The 22,531-nt window shown below is 35.3% G+C and overlaps 1 pseudogene; it reads left to right on the top strand.

Annotated features, from left to right (window-relative positions):
- Positions 1-8,257: 8,257 nt before the first annotated feature.
- On the top strand, positions 8,258-21,578 carry LOC127137020 (uncharacterized; annotated as a pseudogene).
- Positions 21,579-22,531: the final 953 nt, after the last annotated feature.

The following is a 22,531-nucleotide window of genomic DNA, read 5'->3' on the forward strand; positions in this document are numbered from 1 at the left end:
ATATTTGCGAAAGTTTCTAAATTTCCTAAGCAATATCGCAAATTTTAAATTATTTCACGAAAATTCTAAAATCAGTAAGTTTTTTTTCAAAAATTTTAAATTTTTCGTAAAAATCATTTGAACTTTTTTTATCATAAATTTCAGAAATTTTGGTATTTTTAAATATATTTTTTCCAAAAATTTCAGAATTCTTGGTATTGTCATATATACATTTTTTTCGAAAATTTTGGAATTTCCGACAGTTCAAAAAACTTGAATTTTCCAAGAAATTTCAGAATTTCTGGTGAATTGTGGGAAATTTCAGAATTTCCGGAATTTAACTGAAATTTTTGTTTTTTTTTTTCGTTTTTGCAGTGAAATACAGGGGAGAGGACGACACCTTTGCAGGCAGGGCCACAGATTGAGCATCAGCCCAGGCTAGGGATGCTAATGCTGAGTCTTCCCAGCTACGGGTTGGATGAGTAGTTCCAACTGGTTCACATCAGAAACGGTTGGTTGAGCAGAGGTAGTTTTGCACACCCCGTAGCACCTGGCACTGAGATCAGACGAGCAGTCCAAAGATGATGTTGAGGTTGTTCATGCTCAAAAGGTGCATGTTTAGGATGTGATACATGTTGTTGTTGAGGTTGTTGATGAGACGGCATATGAGATGGTCCATCCAAATGCCTCTATTGCAGATGAGGTGGTCCAACTATATGCCCATGTTGCTGATGAGGTAGCTACCACAGATCTGGCCCCTTCTGCTACTACTGACACAGAGGTTATAGCTCCGTCGACGGAGCCGCCTGTGCACATTGATGGAGCATTCCCGTGAGGACCCATTGATCGATCGGTGCTTACAGAGTATGTTAACCATGTGGTATACCGACTGTGACAGGGAGAGGTATCTATATTTTATGTTTAATTTTAATTTATTTGTTATTGTTCCATGATGCGTTGAAACCTGACTGATATTTTTTTTTAAATTTGTTTGTTACAGGTTTGTCCCACGTTGAAGGTGACATCACCCAGGTCGAAGATGAAGAACTTCCCCAAGACTCTGATGCTTGAGCAAGTCAGCGAATTATACATGATTTTGATCTCCTCGCATTTGTCGACCGCTCACTTACTATGCTCGATGTTTCACTTCTTACTACTTTTTTTGAGTTATGGCACAAGGAGACATCTTCCTTTCATCTTCTGTTTGGGGAGATGACTATAACTCTGGATGATGTCTCTTCATTGTTCCATCTCCCCATCGCTGAAAGATTCTTCGTGGCTTATGTTATTAGCATGTTACTTGCATGTATGGTGGTTCTACGAGATTTGGGAGTTTCCGAGGAGCTCGTGCTTGAGGAGTTTGAGTTTAACAGACAATCACACCTTCGTATGTCTTGGCTTCGGGATAGGTACGACGAGCTTATTGAGGTAAAAATGTATGAGATTGCCGCTAGGGTGTACATGCTACATCTAGTAGCATGTACTCTTTTTGCAGACAAGTCGGGGGTTTATATTGATGCTCGCTCGGTACATGTGGTTGTTTAGTAGCCTTGGCGATGCCAATTGAGCTTAGGGATGAGCTGAGTTGACCATCCCATATATAACACTTGGAGTTGTGACTGCCTTTGATACCAAAGAGCTGTTAGAACAAGATTTGGTTCTGCATCTATCCCTTGAGTTTTGATGATAACAATATTGTATTTATGTGAAAATGATTTTGGTACCCTAATGGTTTGTTATTGTGTAACTTTAACAGCCAATTCTAATTCTGAGTATATGACGTGCAATGTCATCAGTTTCTGAATATTGTGTTCCAATTCTAACTTTGCACCAGTCATGAGAAGTTCTGAAAGATGTTCAAAGTTGTTATTGCAATGATCTTTCTGCTTCTGTTCTGATTCACTCCTGAGAAGCTTTTGAGGAGATGATATGTTGCTGCTGTAACGTTCTCTCAGTTCGTGCTTCTGGATGTGACTCTGATCATAAAGCTTCTGAAGAATAGAAAACTTCTGAAGTTTTGTTACTTAGCTGAAGATTCCGAAGATCTCAAGCCAGACGTTGAGGTTGTCAAGGTTCTGACTGTAGACTCTGAAGACTCTGAAGATTCTAAAGATACTGAAGATCTCAAGCCAGACTGCTGATGATGTCAAGGTTCTGACCAGAGATTCTGAATTTTTTGAATCCAGCTTTATGTTTCTTCATTTCATGTTTCATTATCTTTCATCAGAAGCCGATGAACTTGAAGATAAGATCAAATGGGTACGTGGTCAAATAGTACATGGTACAAATCAAATATTCTTTCCACTACCTGATATCATGGGCAAGGATTGTACTATACATCATACATGTCACTGGTTTTGTGGGCGAAGGACAGTACGCAGTATCACTTCTTTCACCATCCAATAGTGTACATTCGCTCTATTTGGTTTCCCCATTTTGCCCTCCAACGGTCTTCTCCTTATGCTATATAAGTGGGACTTGGAGACTTGAAAAAAAGATAACATAGAAGAATACCAAAGCGCTACAAAAACATGACAAAGTTTATTTGAAAAGCTATCATTTTTCTATACAGTTTTTCTCTAACTATTTGTTTATCATTTGTGTAAAATTTTCTTATGTAGAAGCAACTTGTAACACACAAAATAATATTCAAACTATTTGTTTGATTCCTTAAGGAGACTATGGTATAGTCGGATTCTTAAGAAGACAAAGATAGTTATTATTTGTGAGTCCTTAAGGAGACTATGGTATAGTCAGATTCTTAAGAAGACAAAGAAAGTTATTCTTTGTGAGTCCTTAAGGAGACTAGGGTATAGTCGGATCTTTTAGAAGACAAAGAAGGTTATTCTTTGTGATTATTGTAATCAGTTGATTATAGTGGATTAAGTCCTTGTGTATAAGGCAAAATCACCTTGGCTGGGATGGACTGGAGTACCTTTGAGTTTCAAGCGAATCAGGATAAAAATACTTGTGTTTTTATCTCTTTGTTATTAACATTTAAAGTGGTGTTCTTAAGTTGGCAAAAAGCTTTTGTTATGTAAAACCCAATTCAAACCCCTATTTATTGTATTTTTCAAACCTTCAAGAGCTTGCTGATAATTAAGTCTATTATAGGTATACTTGAAATCATTATTTGTAGTTTAGTTCTTATTTAGTTCTTATAAATAATTTGTTCTTAATTATTATTTATTATGTTTTATATCAGTGTGGATATATGAGAATTTCCCCCACCATCATTGACAGGGGGTGCAACATTCCCTTGTGGGGGGCCCATAGGCTAGGAGATAGAAGGTCAAGCAGGCACATCTCGGTGGTGTTGCAAAGTACAAGAGGAGGCTTGATGCATTGACTGTAGATGATGTCATATGGACATCATACACTGATCACAGAGTCCATCGTGATTTCGATGACTCTTCTTTATATTCTGGTTATATATGGTGGGAGACCTTAGTCGCTAGACACTTGCCTGAGAGGTGTCTGCGACAGTATGATTATGTTCAGAGCATCCCATGACCAGTTTCGGATATTCCATCTGCAAGCATTGACAGGTGGTTTCGGAGTAACATCATCAGCTCTGGTTGTGCCATTAAAGATCACGTAGGGTTCAACACGCCTCGCAGTGTGAGGATGGTTACTTGGAATGCTACATCACTATATCACACTCTCGCATCACCCCAACTCTTGAGCATACAGATGATATTGGGCCTTCTGATATTAGGGTACCTGTCGATGACGTGTGATCGTTGCCACCACCTTCAACTGATGTCGATGACCAGTAATTCCTGCAGATGATTGAAGTTATTATGGATAACCTCATGGGTTTGGCAAACCCATATGGTGATGTTTTTACTAGATTATCTCGGGAAGCAGACATAGCCCGTGGGGGACCTATTTAGACATTATTGGTTTTGTATGTATTATTTGTATATTATGTGTAACTTTACACAGACATTTGCATAACACTTTTTATTACATAACATTTTGGATCTTCCTTTGATGCAAGATGAATATAATCTAACATTTAACAAAGGATTACATAACTTAAGAAAACGATAATAAATAAGAAAACATAAACACTATCAGATGATTCTGGATGTTTCATCATCTTAATTATGTCGTCGGAAGATCTTGAAATCTTCGCATCTAACTCGATCGGCCCATTTGTTACCCTACGGCGAAATGATCTCCACATAACTGTCACATCTTCATCGGCCTTCAACTCAATAAGATTGTACTTCACCCTTTCATTGGTATCAATTAAATCTTCATGAAACTCAATCTTTCTCACCTTTATGTTATCGGTATCAGACAATAATTTATTCAACTTGGATGTCAAGGCGGCATGTGGTGTCATTCGGAAGTTGGAAATCTACAGGAGGTGCAGCTCCGTTGAAGTACACTTTTGCCTTAATCAAAAATTGAGGAAGAGGCATTTTGAGATTTTTTTTCTCAAACAACAGGTGACCCTTATTTATACAACTTCGAAATCATTATGGACCACACAAAATAGTCGGTGCAATCACTGTCATCAAATATTGTATGCAAAATCCTAACCGTTCAAAATATCATAAAATTAAACTACCAGAAATTTTACTTTGGTTGAAATTTCAGGTAAAACATGGCAATTTTCAAATTTTCCAAGTAAAATTGCAAACTTTAGAAATTTTTAGAAATTCAGGTATACCGAAAATTCTAAATACACTACTGAAATTTTTGGTGGTACCGGAAATTTTGAATTGCCTACCAAAAATTTGGTATGAAAATTTGATTCAAATTTTTAACATAGACACTTTTTAAATTATAAAATTATGTGGGGGTATCAGGTACAACTAAGGGTGGCAAGTTAAATTCTCCATTTTTTAGATTAACTAGTCATTCATTTTAAAACGTTAATATTTAAATTATTTTTTATAACTTTAATCTATCTTTACCAAGGAATTTTGTAAATATATTAGATTATAATTGTCAATATCAATAAATTTAATATCATAAAAAAAAAATTGAACGTAATTTTTAATAAAATAGTATTTAATATGAATGTGCTTTCTTCTATACTGTAAAATAAAATAATTTTATAAATAAATAGAAATGTTACTCTCTTTAACGAATAGTCTTCAAATTTATCCATAAAAATTGATTGTTATAACTTGCTGCTAATATGTTTTTTAGGATTGGACAAAAAAAGGAAATCGGCCCAATACAACCAATCCATGTGGCCTGTTGAGGAACGGTTCGGGTGGTCCGGTCATCGGGTTACCAGATTGAATAAAGCTGGTTTGGCATGGATTTGACCGGTCAGTTTCAGATGGTTTATTTGAGCCCAATAGAATCTAAACCCGACCATCCTAGTAAGAAGTAAAGTATTATTATCATGGGTATTTTAGTGATACTCGATTGGGCTCATTCATGGGTTGGCTAGCTTGTTGGATACACTTGGCCCAAAACAAAAAACACTACACACAAACACAAACCCTTCTTACAAAGATAATAAACCTCATTTTCATTTTAGTATCTAGGGTTTCCATTTCATATTTTCTCTCATTCGTTGATGTACCCGACTCACCTTGATAATCTTCTTGACAAGCATTTTGCTTTTCGTGTCAAGTACCAACCATACTACAAACAGGCGTCTGTTGTACGGCTTACCCAAGATCCATAAGTTCGACAAATGGTTGTTGATGTAATTCCTCCAACTCATGTATAATTTTATTCAGTATTAAGTATGTCATTAATGAATTCATTTCAATGTGCATGACCTCAATACTAATGTTTACACCTTGTGTATTCCTTTAGGACACTACAAATATGGCCATCCACTCTCCAGATACAAGGGGGAAGGAAATTGTTACAACAGAAAGTCCAGTCATCCCAAAGGCCCTGTCTCAGTCTTCTAATCAAACAGTATGTAGTTTTGCACCCATGTTGATACAATGCTTCACATGTTTTTAAATTATCACTTATGTTTGAATTTATGAGTATGGTCCCTTTTATATCCATGTTTTCCAATGCTGAATTATTCTAAACCTTTGTTTTACAATGTCCACATATTTTGCAATTATCATGCCTACCTTATAACACTGACTAATGTTTTCCAGACAACCGCTTCTGCTTCTGATGCACAAAACTGGAGTTGGATGCTAGCAATAACAATACTCCTTCTAAGAGGTTTTCAGGAGATGGTGTGTATGGAGAGTCATGCCCTTCAGAATTCTTGACATCCAAACTATTTGTTACAAAATGTGTTTGGGCCAAAAGTGCAAAACATTCCAAAGGCAAATGATTTAAATTATCGCGATCATAAACAACTAAGTCTTCTTTTGAACGTTTGTTTAGAGGCATATGACCACTTTTTGTGTAAGACAATATTTGAATGAATCTGCAACACTATTTTTCTGCAAGCTTAGAAACCTACTCCACAAGACTTATGCTTATTTTGTAATGCATTTTCCATTTCAATAACAAACATGATATTTCTATGGTCAACATGTCTATTTTTTCAAATATTACTCACTATTACTGAAAATGCTTCATCCAAATCGTGACAATATCATATGTGTTCCACTATAGCATATACTTTCCTTTACGATAGTCCTTTTACATCCTATTTTATTCATATGATTTTTTCGTGTTCTACAGCATTTTGTCAAGAACATTGGTGTAGCTGTTAAAACCTGCATAAAAACCATACTTAACATGAACATATTTTGTGAATAAGCTATATCGTTTTGTAGCGTCCTTCGTGCAATCGTCGTTTTATTCTAAATAAGCTATTTTTCTATACCTCCCTTCGTGCAATCGTCGATATTCCTATAAATTAGAGTACTCATGCTATATTTATCAAGTTAATATCAAGCCATTATTCTAAACTAACCTCTCTCATTTCCTTACTTAATAGTTCATTCCAGATTGGAAACATAATATTGTCATGCAAACAAACTAAGCTGACTGACGTATTAGGTATTTGTTGCTTGATGAAAATGCAATTATATTGGAATACGTATGGTAGGATGTAAACCATCATATGTGAATGAACATTGCATCATATTATAATACATTTTCTGGTACAGCTACCTACCTAATGTCATATAGGTAGTCATTTTCTTGTACCAATGATCATAATTATTGTCATATAGGTTTTTAGATTACACCTAACATGTCATGTCGTAGTCATTAGCCATATTTATGTCTTTTTTTATAAAATAGTTTAATGTTGCAAGTGCATTAAACCGCGGACCCTTTCATCTTTTCATACTTCTGTGCATTGGTATTGTAACTTGGTACTGAAAACACCTATAGTTTGTTAGTCTATGTAAAGTGAATTACTTCCATGTCAAGTTCAATTACATTACTCCAATTCATTTCTGACTATTAACATTAATTGCTTTCTTTACAACACTTATTACTTTTCTGCAATACTAATAAGCACATCCACCACTAATTCCACTTAATACTTAAGGCTTTAGTTTTGACTTTTTCTCCATTTTTTTTATAGAAAGTCAACATACTCAGACGCAATGTACAACTCCCACTATCGAAAACCATTGGCTATCTCTTTGTAACCTTCCACACTTGGTTTATTCTTTATTTCATGTTATGTATTATATATTGATGTTCTACTTATATTATCATAATATATCAACATGCTCAGGGATTCTTGGTTTTACATGTCTGTTGGACAATTGTCTCATGTTGTTTGTGCATTGTTTTTATAGGTTTTGGGGCTACAATTAAAATATGGAACCCAATGCCTACAATCACACACAAGTCAGGTAGGCAGAACTATAAACATTATGCATTACACTTTTCTGTTGCTCTGAATACCCGAGTTCTGACTTCGATTATGTTCCTGTGCCATTTTTAGTCAGTTTATTACCTATACGGCTAGTTGTCTTCTTAGACACTGAGTTTGCTGTATAATTACTTTTAAATGTTGTTATGAACATTTCTTGTGTTTTATGGTTTTTGTGGTTCTATGTCATTGTCCAATGTAGGGAGGTTAAACAATATTACTTCAAATTACAATTTCATTTATATGGAAAATCCATTTTGCATTTTTAATTGAATGTCATTTTTTGATTATGGTTCAATTTGCTGGTTTTATCACCTAAAGTTGCGACATTGTTATTGTGAACGGTAAATGTAGTTATTCAACACTATACTGATGTTTTTCAATTGCTTATTCATGTTCTTGCTCCCTTGACTCATCCTTCCAATATTTGGCTCATGCTTTTGACTTATTATACTTCTGAATCCTTTGACAATTTATTTTCTTAATACCATGAGGAAAAATACAACACATGCCGTCATTGATGATCCTATTAGTTGGAGTAAATTCTCAGCTAAAAGGGCACGCTTGTGCAGGTTTTGCATACTAAAACATAAAAAGTCTAAGCGCTGTAAACATGACATCACTTCAAACTTCAATAACCATCCACAACACGATATCCCCTTGAAGATATTACAGTAGCGACTTCTAGCCAACAACTATTCGACAGAATTGTTTTCTGATGGACAATGCATAGATTCTGTATTGCAACAAACACTACCCAGTGTATCAACACATCGTATCCATACTCCTTCGATACATATCAACCTTTATAACATGAGTTCAAACCTTGTCACAAAATTTGACATGGTTGCCACGCGTATAGGGATTGAAAATGTGAATCCAAGAATGCTTCCACCAATTTAGACACACTCAACCTTAACACTTGCATGAGAGTTGTTACATTTTACTCTACTTATTTTGTTTAATAGTTTTCTTTATTCCTATTTCCATGTTTTCATACAAGAATGTTTGGTGCAAACTAAAATGGGTGCACCAATGCAATTGAAACGTACAAGGGGCCACCCTAATAAGGGTCTTGAAGTGTCGGATAGAGCTTACAACCTTACAAGAATCGACCAATGTATATATATATATATATATTCCTCCCGAACCAGCAACTACACAGCAGACTCCATCTTTTATATAGTATGATCAAATGTTTGGCTTCCACACTAGTGCACACCTTGGTTGAGATCATGTTTTTTTTCATACTAACCATTTATTTTTTAATCTCACAGCTCTGTCAATGTTTCGTCGCCATTCCGTGCCGGAAGTTCTACAATTAATACAACCATAATCCCTCTATCTTTCCCGATATTTACTCCGAGTGTAAACTTAGATTTCGATAGTGAGTACAGTGATGGCTCTGACTACAATCCATTCTTTGGTATGTCAAATAATCTCTTATTTCGTATATTCAGTGTATTAGGGGGTGAGACGACTCAAACAGGTTTTTCTAGAGTTAAGTCGACCTATGACTCGACCTGTTCAGACCCGTGACAACATGATTCAAACTGAAACAGGTAATGAGTCGATGCAACAGGTGGATGAGTCGACTCATTTTATTTTCCCAGGATTGAGTTGACTTATGGCTCGACCTGTTCAGACCCATGGCAACATGGTTCAAAATGAAACAGGTAATGAGTTGACGCAACAGGTGGATGAGTTGACTCATTTTGTTTTCCCATTATTGAGTCGACCTATGACTCGACCTGTTCAGACCATTGGTGATTTGGTTCAAAATGAAACAGGTAATGAATCGGCACAACAGGTGGATGAGTCGACTCATTTTGTTTTCCCGGGATTGAGTCGACCTATAACTCGACATGTTCATACCCGTGGCAACATGGTTCAAAATGAAACAGGTAATGAGTCTACGCAATAGGTGGATGAGTCGACTTATTTTGTTTTCCCAAGATTGAGTCGACCTATGACTCGACCTTTTCAGACCCGTGGCAACATGGTTCAGATGAAACAGGTAATGAGTCGATGCAACAGGTGGATGAGTCGACTCATTTTTTTCCCAGGATTGAGTCGACCTATGACTCGACCTGTTCAGACCTGTGGCAACATGGTTCAAAATGAAACAGGTAATGAGTCTACACAACAGGTGGATGAGTCAACTCATCCACCTTGTCCCAGGATTGAGTCGACCTATGACTCGGCCTGTTCAGACCAGTGGCAACATGGTTCAAAATGAAATAGGTAATGAGTCGACGCAACAGGTGGATGAGTAGACTCATTTTGTTTTCCCAGGATTTAGTCGACCTATGACTCGACCTGTTCAAACCCGAGAGTTACACAGAATGGGATATGCATGAATGAGTCGGTCGTTCCAAGGCATGAGTCGACTCAAAGTTCTTAAACTGTCAAAAATGCGTTTTTGAGAAGTATTTTGGTCAAATCAAATCATTCTCTTATGAACCTAAGGTACCAACGATGATCAAGTGCATTATTCACATCTATGAGATGCTCCTATATGCATGGACACATTAAACTTATACTTTGAGCATGTTTGAGGATGAATGCATTCTATGATATGAAGACACCGTCCAAAGTACACATTATGAGCAACTAAAAAGGTTTGAAATCATTAAAATAAGGAATAAGAATCTTTGCCCTCACATACTTGACTTGTGCCTATTGGAATTGGCACAGACACTACTGTCCAGAAATATTGTTTAAGAAGAATCAACATGATTATACTAAGTTTCATTTTCCAAATGAAATTCAACGACATCCAAAGAGACCATATTCATCTATGATTTTTGTAGGTTCTTTTTCCAAATAGACCATATCTTAATCCATTGAATTTCAAGTACTATAATTTTTTTCAACCTTTAGAATACATTTTTTTCATTATATCTTACATTTTTATTGCACAATATGACTAAATATGATATGTATTAACATTATTTGCTATTACATCAGACCAAAACTTAGAAGACGACTCAGGTTTTGCTAATGATGACTTCTCTCCACCATATTCAACATCAGAGGCTAACCCATATGGTGCATCCGCGAAAAACAACCGGCGGGCTAAAACAAGACAACAGAGCCGCCACCGTGCGTTATTTATCCCAAAGAGGGAAAGGAAACGCTTGAAGTAAACCTGGAAAAGACATGGTCTCGTGACCAAGGAGAGATAGGATCGGGAGTTGGTTATGCGAAGGGAAGGTATTAGCACCCCTATGCATCCGTCGTACTCGACGGGATCCACGCTCAAAAGAATAGAAGAAAGGTTGCTAAAACTGCTCACAGACAACGCACACACACACAAGAAACAACACAGGTGGGAGAAAAGGGGAACGGGCTCGCTAGGATATCGCATCCTATGCCTACGTATCTCATCTGGAATGAGAATCAGAGCTACCGTAGTTTGGCTCACGCACGCCGAAACAAAACACACGCACAGACGCTGAGACGTCAAAACAATAACACAAACAGGCCAACATGGAAACCGAATGCCAATCGCTGGACTTACATCAGACTCCGAACCAACAAACACACACAGGAAACCAACTTCCAATCGTTGGACTTACGTCAGACTCCACACAAACAAACACCAATAGGATACGGACTGCCAATCGCTGGTCTTACATCCATCTCCTAACACACACAAGAAGGTTAACCAACAAACAAGTTAATAGGGAGTCTGGCACTCGAGCCTAATAACTGTCAAGCAAACACACACAAAAGAAAAAGGGTGAACACACAGACTAACAGGGAGTCGGGAACTCGAGCCTGATAGTTGTCAAGCACAACACACTCAAAAAAAGAAAAGGGTGAACACACAGACTAGAAGGGAGTCGGGAACTCGGACCTAATAGTTGTCAAGCAAAACACACGCAAAAAAGGAAAAGGGTGCCCGGAGAGATCTCGTACGATCTCCTGCCTACGTACCTCATCTGGTATGAGGATCAGGGGAACGTAGTTCCCCTGAACAGGGGAGAAACTTTCGCCTAACCAGAGACTGGGAAATGACAAACTAGAAGGGAGACTGACTCGAGCCTAATAGTTATCATGTAATCCACCATGGTCCTAGGTTGAGTTTTCTATCTAACTTGCACAGGCAGCAAGCTATCCTAAACAGGCAAAGGCAAAGCAAACATACACACAATTAGCACACACTATATACAAACAAAGTGGGCTCACACAAGGTTAGGCTGTGAAACACAAGCCAACAGGAATTGGGTGTAGTTAGCTCTTAACCCTAACATTGAGAGTTAGGGTGAAGCAGATGAAATGGGAAGTGAGGGTAAGACCTCACAGCTCTTATCCCTGGCCTGGGAGAGCTTCAGACAAATGAAAGTGTGGGAGTTCAGAAAGTTGGAACTCTTCTCCACATATGACTGACTCAACAAAGATCTTGGGGTTAATATCCACAATGCATCAACACAAGGTGTGTGAGCAAAGTGGAAGACACACTGAATAGCAGGAAATGGATTGCACATCTCTTTTATCTTCCAATTGCCTTATCAAAGGACTTTTCCTGCTTGGCACAAAAATAAACATTCACAAGCATTGCCTCTTAAGGAGGGCTTCAGACAGGTGCCTGCCCAAGTAACAGGACAGGTCTTCCAGACTACATGAAGTCAGAGAGTTATACCTATGTGGTTAAGCAACCAAGCAAAAGCAAGTTCAAATTGAACTTAAGCAACTTATGTACCTGTTGAAACATCACACAAATCAATTCAACTGTACAGACAAACAAACAACAGTTAATATCAACAGTCAAACCCAATGATCAAAGGCATAAGCCAACAAGTCAAACTCAAATGAGTTAACAACCCTAAAAAACACACAATGTTAGTAGTCAAAAGCAAGCATCAAATTCTCAAGTGAGGTTGCATCATGAACCATACAACCTGGATGTTAAACCTGAAATCAAACCTCAAAGATGAGAGGCAAACCACTAGGTCAAGGCCTAGGGTCAAAGAGGGAGAAATAATTCAAAACAGAACATGAAATTCAACATGAATCAACCTTAATCAATTAAGAACACAATCCAAAAGGTCTCATATCATTATCATCAATCAAATTCATTTCACAAACCAATCATGGCAAGGTATGCAAGTTGTAACCACATTGTGACATCAGAATGAACAAATGCACATTAATTCAAAAATGATTCAAATAATCTTGGCAAAAATCATGGGTAAACAGAACACACAACATGATCATCACACAAAAAATTAGAGCATTTGGACAACATTAGGCATGGTAATAAAATTGTATAAGGCAAGGCAAGCATAATCAAGCTCAAATATGACACCAAATGTTACACCAACTTAGCACAAGCCTAAAACAGAATTGGTAAATGGTAAAAACCTCAAACCAAAGCCAAAACAAACTTTAACATGTCTAGAAAGAGTGTGCAAAATTTCACATCCATTGGATAAAGCACGAGCATTTCACAAAAGATTGAAGTTCAAGACACTTCAAAAACTCAAAAATGAACATCCAGAAAGAAAAATCTCAATCAAATCAGAAATCAATCCAAAAATTCCACAAAACATCATGAGCATTCACAACATTCATATCAAGCACCATACAAAAAATCAGAACATTTGGAATTCATTTTGCATGGCAAATTCATTAATCATGTTGGACATCACAAGGTGTGACACAAATTATCACACCTAACTTATAAAAATCATAACTCAGCAATGGCAATTGATAAAAATGCAAACTCAACACCAAAATATCCAGCAAGATGTCTAGTTTCTACATGTAAAATTTCATGAGTATTGGATTAAAATTGAGCATTTCACAAATGATATACCAAGGCAATGTCAAGAATGCATACATGTACACAAACCCTAGGGCAAAAAATAAACCAGCCAGGCACAATTTGAGTTATCATAGTGATAAAAAACTAGAGAGAAAAAGAAAATCAATGCAAAAATCCTCATATTTTTTGGACCATTATTCAATCACTTATGAATTTTTTTAAGATGAAGAAAATTAAAAAAAATACATGTGGAACATATATGAACATGTGATGGAAAATGAAATGGAGTATTGGAAAATCACATAGCCAAGGTTCGAACCGAGTAGCTTTTTAAATCAAAAAAAGGCGCGCTGCATGGGAATCCCATGCAGCCAATCAGGGGCGAGCCCTAGCGCCACGCAAAGGCCACGCTTCAGCATCACACAAAACCGTTGCCAAAAGGTCTGAATCATCTTCTTCACAAACGCAGCGCATGAACAGTGGATCTTCAACATCCTCAAGAACAAATTCTCCAGAAATGGAAATTGAATACATGAACATGTAGATCACACATCAAGGAGCATGAATCAAGCAATAACTAAGCCTATAACATCATAAATCATGTGGATTGAAGCAAACAAAATTTCAACATGAAACTTTAATCTATCGAAACTCAGTGGATATGGCATGGAATTGAGTGGTTCAAAGCTCAGAATCCTCACAGCAAAAAGATCTACAAGAATATATCAACAATTTCATGAATTAAAGAGGTCGAAACAGTGACCTCTTGAAGTGCAGCTTTGCAATTTGCTCGATTCAGGCCTTGTAATGGATTCAATGTTGCTCCAGGATGCTTGTGCAAGTAATTGGAATGGAGATTGAGGCTTTATCGCACACGATTCAACCAGAACTTTGCATCACCATTGATGAACTCAAGCTTGCATATGCTTCAATGTGCACGAATTCCACTGGATCTTCCTTCAATTTTGCTCACCAATGCTTAATAATGATGAATTGATCCAAAAAAATGCAAGAGATGTGAAGAAATTTGGAGAAAAAATGAGAGAGAAATTGAGAGACTTTGAGAATTCTAGATCTAGAATTGGGAAATGTGATGAATTCTGTTAGGATTTTCTATTTATATGCTATGCTAAACATGATTAATTAAGTTAAACCAAGTGCTAATGAAAATTAATTGAGTTTGGAGGTGTTTTTGCAAAATTGGAATTTCACCTTATGCATGAAAATGCATGGATGAACAGTACGAATTTACACTCATTTTCACTCAAAAACCTGTTTTGGAGCCAATGGAAGTAATGCCATGTTCAAATAATGCACACATTTTGAATTTCATTTTTCCCTCCAAAAATCAATTGAATTTCCAAATATTTATATGAATGGAATGCATGTCATGTAATTCCAAATTTGGAAACTAGAGGTTAAAAGGAGAATGTTGCAAAAAGAGCCATCTCATTTGGACTTATGGTTTGAAAGTTATGCCCCTTTGAAGTTCCATGTTCGTTTGGCCAAGTTTGATCCACATCTCCTTAACCACACATGAGAAATTATGATCTTGGACTTTTTGGAAATGGGAGAGAAAGATCTACAACTTTCATGTTCAACAAAATTTCATTTGAAGCATTTTTGATGATGTAATCTTGAGGAGAAAACCTTTCCATTTTTGGCAATTTCAAATTACAGGTCACTTTCTATTTTTGGAAAGTTTTGTCCTGACTTTATTTTCTCCAATGTTGATATTTGAAATGTCAAATGAGACTTGTTTGAACATGAATGAAGTATTTCTAGTCACTTCCCACCTCCAAATCCAACAGTTGACTTGTGGTTGACTTTTGCAGTTGATAGATGACTTGGCCATGCACAGATGAATTTGAGCCTCAATCTCTTGCTGAAATGGCTCCAAAATGAAACCCTAGCTTATACAAGCTCAATAAAACCATATGATGATCCCCATCTCCATTAAAACCTCATCTCCTTAAAGAAACCCTGATTGGTACAATTCAACTAATTAGGGTTGACCAGAGGTCAAAACCCTAATCCCAAGGAATCTGATCAGGCACCATGAACCTCTTAGTGATGATAAGACCATGATGATGGTGATATACCATTTCAACCAAGATAAAGATCAACCTCCTTGAGGAACCAATAAACCCTAATTGAAGCACAAACCCTCAGATGATTAGTGATCAATTCAATAAGACCCTCAGGCTTGCCTCTTTTAACCTCTCTATCTTCTGAGCAAGACCTAGGAGGATGACTTGTTCATTGTACATGATATGCACAGATGTAATGACTAATGTCCTAAAAGATGAAATGCAATATGCTAGCTAGTCCCAAGAGAGGAGGGCAAATTTTGAGGTGTTACACCATGTTACAATATAGGTACTCCCACTTTATTATCAGCATTTCTTATGATTTAATATACTGTTATATAATCATTGAGTTTTTTTTGGTCCAGATTATTATGATTTATGTGATGCCATGATTGAATGTAGACATTGTAAGGCATTGATGTGGTATCAAGAGAGAATGGACAAACATAAACATGCAAAAAATCCTAAGTACCAATTATGTTGTGGGAATGGCAAAGTTGAACTACCTTTCTTGAAACATCCTTCAAGCATATTATCCCATTTACTATTCGATCATAATTCCAAAGATAGTAAGAATTTCCAATCTAATCTACAAACATACAACATGATGTTTGCGTTCACATTACTCGGCGCTAAATTGAACAACAAATTCAATAATGGAAGGGGTCCACCTACAATACGAATCCAAGGTAAAATTTGCCACCGCATTGGTAGTTTATTACCATCTGAAGGCCAAGCACCAAAATTTGCACAACTCTACATTTACGACATAGAAAATGAAGTTTCTAGTTGAGTAGATGGACTATGGTATGTAAATAAATTCATAGCATTCAATTCTAATATATAGCTTTTTTACATACATAATAAATTTTCCTTTGATTCTTAGGAACAAAAAAAACATTGATCCTAGAATCGTAAAAAATCTATCAGATATGTTGTACACTCATAACACACATGCTAAGAGTTTCCGCATGGCAAGACAGAGACTTAATCAAGGGAATATACACAACTTGAAACTAAGACTTATTGCAAACAGAGCTACAGATGGAAGAGTGTACAACCAACCAACTATTTCTGAGGTTGCTACTTTAATAGTTGGTGATGTTGACACGGCTAAAGAAAGAGACATTATTATGCAGAGACAGAGGGGAACATTAAAATGTATTGATGAATTTCATGCAAGCTATTTGGCTTACCAATATCCTTTGATATTTCCATATGGATAAGATGGTTATAGACTAAATGTCGCTCTCCACAATCTTCATACCTTCGACAATAATTCAGGAAACGGACTTACTATTCGAGAGTGGTTGGCTTTTCGAATCCAAACAAGAGGCGAAGAAGGAAAAACTCTATTGTCGTCTAGGAGATTGTTTCAACAATTTTTGGTTGACGGATACACCATGCTAGAGGGTGAAAGATTGAAATGGCTTCGTAACAATCAATCCAAGCTAAGAGTCTCAAGGTATCAAAGTCTTAATGAAGAAAGAGACCAAAGTAATAAACCTGGGTCAAGCACACGAAAAAGAGTTATATTACCTTCATCTTATGTTGGTAGTAGGAAATTTATGGATCAATTATACTATGATGGCATGGCAATTTGTAGTAAAGTCGGCTTCCCAGACCTTTTCATTACTTTCACATGCAATCCAAATTGGCCTAAAATTCAACGAGCTTTACTTCTCTCAACTTGAAGCCACCAGATAGACCTGATATCATTGCTAGAGTTTTCAAAATGAAGTTCGATAATCTTTTGGCTGACGTGACTAAGAAAGGTGTTTTAGGCAAAGTCTTGGCATGTATGCTCTTGCTATTCTTTTAAACTACATCTCTTTACATAAACTTCTTTTTATCCTGTATTCATTTTTTTCATTGATTTAAATATATTCTTTCCTTTTTTATGCAGACATGTACACCATCGAATTCCAGAAAAGAGGTTTGCACCATGCCCACCTCCTAATCTTCTTACATCCTTCAAATAAATATTCGGCCCCTTATGACATTGACAAAATCATTTTTACGGAGGTACCAGATCATGTAAAACAACCTAAGTTGTATGGTCTTGTGAAAAATTACATGGTGGATGGGCCGTGTGGAATGGCTAACCCTAGATGTCCGTGCATGACCAATGGAAGGTGTTATAATTATTATCCCAAGAAATTCCAAGATGTCACCATAGTTGATCAAGCTGGATACTCGGTTTATCGAAGAAAGGATAACGGTTTTACAATTGAGAAGAATGGAATCATGCTTCATTCAGGTTATGTTGTGCCTCATAACCCATATTTTCTTATGAAATATGAAGCATACATCAACATGGAATGGTGCAACCAAAGTAACTTTATTAAATATATTTTAAAATACATTAACAAGGGTTCGGATAGAATATCAGTCGTTATTGTTCCAAGTGCAGGTGGTCGTGAAGGGAATAATGATGAAATAAAACAATGCATTGATTGTAGATATGTTTCACCAAGTGAAGCATATTGGAGAATTTTTTCATATTCTACCCATGGAAGGAAACCTGCGGTTGAAAGATTATTTTTTCACTTGAAAGAAGAGAACCCAGTCTACTACAAAGACTTTGAACAAATTGGAAATGTCCTTTTGAAGGCGAGTGTAACTGAATCCATGTTTACAACTTAGTTTGTGGCAAACCAAGTATATGATGAAGCCAAGCTATTGACATATGGACAATTTGTTTCCAAGTTTGTTTATGTCAAGAAAAAGAGATGTTGGAGACCAAGGAAAAGAGGTTACACAATTGGCCGCCTAATTTGGGTACCGCCAACAACCGGGGAGTTATACTATATGCGGATGTTGTTGACAGTTAAGAAAGGACCTACAAGTTATGATCATCTCAAAACTGTTGAAGGGTATAAACATGCAACTTTTAGAGAAGCATGTTTTGCTATGGGCTTTCTACAAGACGATAGAGAGTTCATTGAGGCAATAAAAGAAGCTTACAATTGGGGTTCTGGTGTATTTCTTTGAAAACTGTTTGTTACCATATTGTTATCAGCTTCAATGAACCAACCAGGTCATGTATGGCGTAACACTTGGATATACTTATCAGATGGAATTTTATTTTACCAAAGAATTTTGTCTAACAATCCAGGTAATGCTAAATTTATATTCATCTATATACATAGCTTTGTCATTTGTTTCTTAATTTATTTACAAATATATTTCATCTCATCATTTATTTACTATAGATTTATCACTGTCTCTTGAAGAACTCCAACAACTTACTTTGATGGAAATCGAGACACAACTACAAAAAACCAAAAGGAGCTTGAAAGACTTTAAATCTATGTCATATCCAGATCATTATGTACTGGATTTCCTTGGTAACAGATTGATTTATGATGAACGACAATATGATGTTGCGGCTCAGAAACTATTATACCAAGATTTGTTTCAAAAACTAACAGGTATTCTGAAACTCAAATAATTATTCTTTTATTTCAATTTGAATTCATAATTTTTCATATGGACCTACATTTAAAACTAAATTGAATGTGTCTACTTTAATTCGAATTAGTAGATTTTGATAGCAATATTTTTGCAGTAACATGGATGTGTTATTCGAATGCCCCTACTAAATTGCAGTAATTCGAAAAAATTTGCAATATTTTTGTAGTAACTATAATTTATGCAGTTATTTGAATGTCTCTACTAAATTGCTACCAAGGTTTTTGTTACTACATATGTGTTATTGTTATGGATCACCATTAAAATTGTCATTATACCAGTTATATTCCATCAATGATACATTACATTCACATCCATGTATTTCATTATAAGACTTTATCAAGTTGATATATACATTGTTGGTGTACTTAACTTGCTGCCACTGTAATTACACACACGCACGCATACACACACGCGCATATATATATATATATATATATATATATATATATATATATATATATATATATATATATATATATATATATATATATATATATATATATATATATATATATATATATATATATATATATATATATAAAGAGATTTGAATAAAAACAACTCACATAAAGTAGCTGCTAGTATATCCAACTTATCACTTTTGGTATAAACTTGCTGTCAGTCTATCCAACTTATCACTTTTACATGATTATAACATCAATGTTTATCCAGGTATAATATAATTCCTTTACTTTATTAGATGCCATTTTACTTACACATGGCACATTATCTAAAACATTATTACATTATCCGCTTTTAATGTGAATTCGTCGCTTGAACAAAAATATTGATTCTTGAATTACTCGCATGGCACATCATAAAAACAGTTGTTACTAAATGCATTAATTATTTTTCTGTTTGTTCCTTAACTATTTTTATAATTCCATCTAAATTAATTCTTTATTTTTACTTATTATTTTCTTTGTTTCACAATTTCCTGTGATATTAGACGAACAACATAATATTTTTAAGGAGATCATGGTTGTTGTTGCTGAACGAAAAGAAGGTGTTCTTTTATACGGTTTTGGTGGTACTAGGAAGACTTTCATGTGGAACACACTATCAGCAGCTTTATGTTCAAACCGCGATATTATTTTGAATGTGGCTTCAAGTGGAATTGCAAGTTTGATTTTACCAAGAGGACGAACAACACATTCTAGATTCAAAATACTTATCCCATGCCTAGAATCTTCTATTTATAACATCAAGAAAAAATTGGACCTTGCTGGGTTGTTGCAAATAACAAAACTAATCATTTGGGATGAGGCACCCATGGCAAACAAATCCTGCTTTGAATCTCTTGACAAGTCTTTAAAAGATATCATGGGTATTGATGATGTGCCTTGAGATAGAATTTTTGGAGGCAAAGTTGTTATATTTGGTGGTGACTTCCGACAAATTCTACTTGTGGTTCCAAGAGGTACTAGGTCTGACATTGTACATTCTACAATAAATGCTTCATATATTTGGGACCATTGCAAAGTTTTGACACTAACCAAAAATATGTGTTTGGGAACTGAGTCACTTTCAAACGATATTGAAGACATTCGTAAGTTTTCTAAATGGATTTTACAAGTTGGTGATGGAAAAATATCTGAACCAAATGATGGATATGCTGAAATTTCAATTCCACCCAAGTTCCTACTAAATGATTATTTGGACCCAATCGACAAAATTGTTTCAAGTACCTATCCAAATCTCCTTCAAAATTATTCTAATACTACCTACCAAAAGAGTCGAGCTATTTTGGCTTCAACTATTAAAACAGTTGACGAAATCAATGACTACGTCACAAATCTTCTTCCAGGTGAAATTATTTATCTACTTTTGTCCCTTTCTATTATCTTATTTTTCCCTTTAAATCTTAATCAAAATACTCAACTATACAAGTGACGCTAAGGAGTTTTTAAATAGTGACTCCATTGACAGATCAGAAGCAAATGATAGTGATGGTTTTGAACATTTAACTCCTAAATTCTTGAACTGTTTGAAAACATCAGGCTTGCCAAATCATTCCGTGAAATTAAAAATTGGATCATGCATCATGTTGATACGGAATCTGGATTAATTTGAAGGCCTATGTAATGGAACAAGATCGACGGTTACTAGACTAGCAAATCATGTCATTGAAGCCAAAATTATATCAGGTACACACATTGGAAATATTATTTATATACCAAGAATGTCTTTGTCTCCTTTTCAATCTTCTTGGTCATTCAAACTTATTCGAAGACAATTTTCCATTGTTGTTTCTTTCTCAATGACCATTAACAAGTCTCAAGGCCAATCATTAGATTATGTTGGTTTATATTTGCCAAATGATGTATTCAGTCACAGACAACTATATGTAGCAATGTCAAGAGTCAAGAGCAAAGCTGGACTCAAAATATTGATTCATGACAAAGACAAAAATCATTTATCTAAAACAACAAATGTTATCTTCAAAGAGGTTTTTCATAATATTGTGTAGAAATTCATATATTTTACAACTCTTTTGGTTTATTTTCCTTTATCTTAAACAACCTTATTATCAATCCAAGAGGGGAAATTCCATTTCTTATTCTACTTTACTTATATATTAACAATTATAGTTTATTCCATTCACTTTATTATTAGAATTTGCTATATATATTTTTATCTTTAAATAGTTTATGAATGATACAATTATATTGTGTTTGCATCACATTCGTCTTCAATATTATGTTAGACTAACATTCGGCTTCAATAGTATATGAATGCTACAGTTATATTGTGTTACAATTCTGTTTCAATATATTATGTTACAATTATATTGTGTTAGCACTAGCTTCAAATTCTACTTCAATATTTTCTGCTAAAAATCTATTCATATTTATTTCAGCTTTTGATATATTTACATATTTTTGAACTGTAAAATCAATAGTTATTTCTTCAAATGATGACTACATAAATTTTTGGTACAACTTACTTACATGAAGTTTCAAAGCTGAAACATATATTTGTGGATTATAAAAATGTGTTCTGGTTATCTAATTTAGCCATTTGATTAAGAGAAATTACTACCGGAATTATCTTTTGTTCTCATTTTACATAACCATTTGATAAGATGGTGAAGATTGATGCAAAATTGATATCAATTTGATTATGGTCAGTGATAAAGCCAAAGCCATGGCATCTCAAGATTCTCAAAGAAAGGAAAAAAAATGAAACTGGGTTGACATTTCTTAAAAAATATAGAGGATTTTGCATTATCTTTGTTTAGTATTCTATTCCTGAATTATAATAAATAGAGGACAACATCTATATAGAGGATTTTGCTGACTTATAACATGTTTTGTATGGTACAAAATAATTTTAGCATTCCGATACAGAAATATAATTTAATATATAAATGATTTTATCTGTGCGGACACACGGGTCTTCTACTAGTACTTTTAGATGCTA

The sequence above is a fragment of the Lathyrus oleraceus genome, chromosome 4 (assembly GCF_024323335.1).
Source record: "Lathyrus oleraceus cultivar Zhongwan6 chromosome 4, CAAS_Psat_ZW6_1.0, whole genome shotgun sequence".
NCBI lineage: Eukaryota > Viridiplantae > Streptophyta > Magnoliopsida > Fabales > Fabaceae > Lathyrus > Lathyrus oleraceus.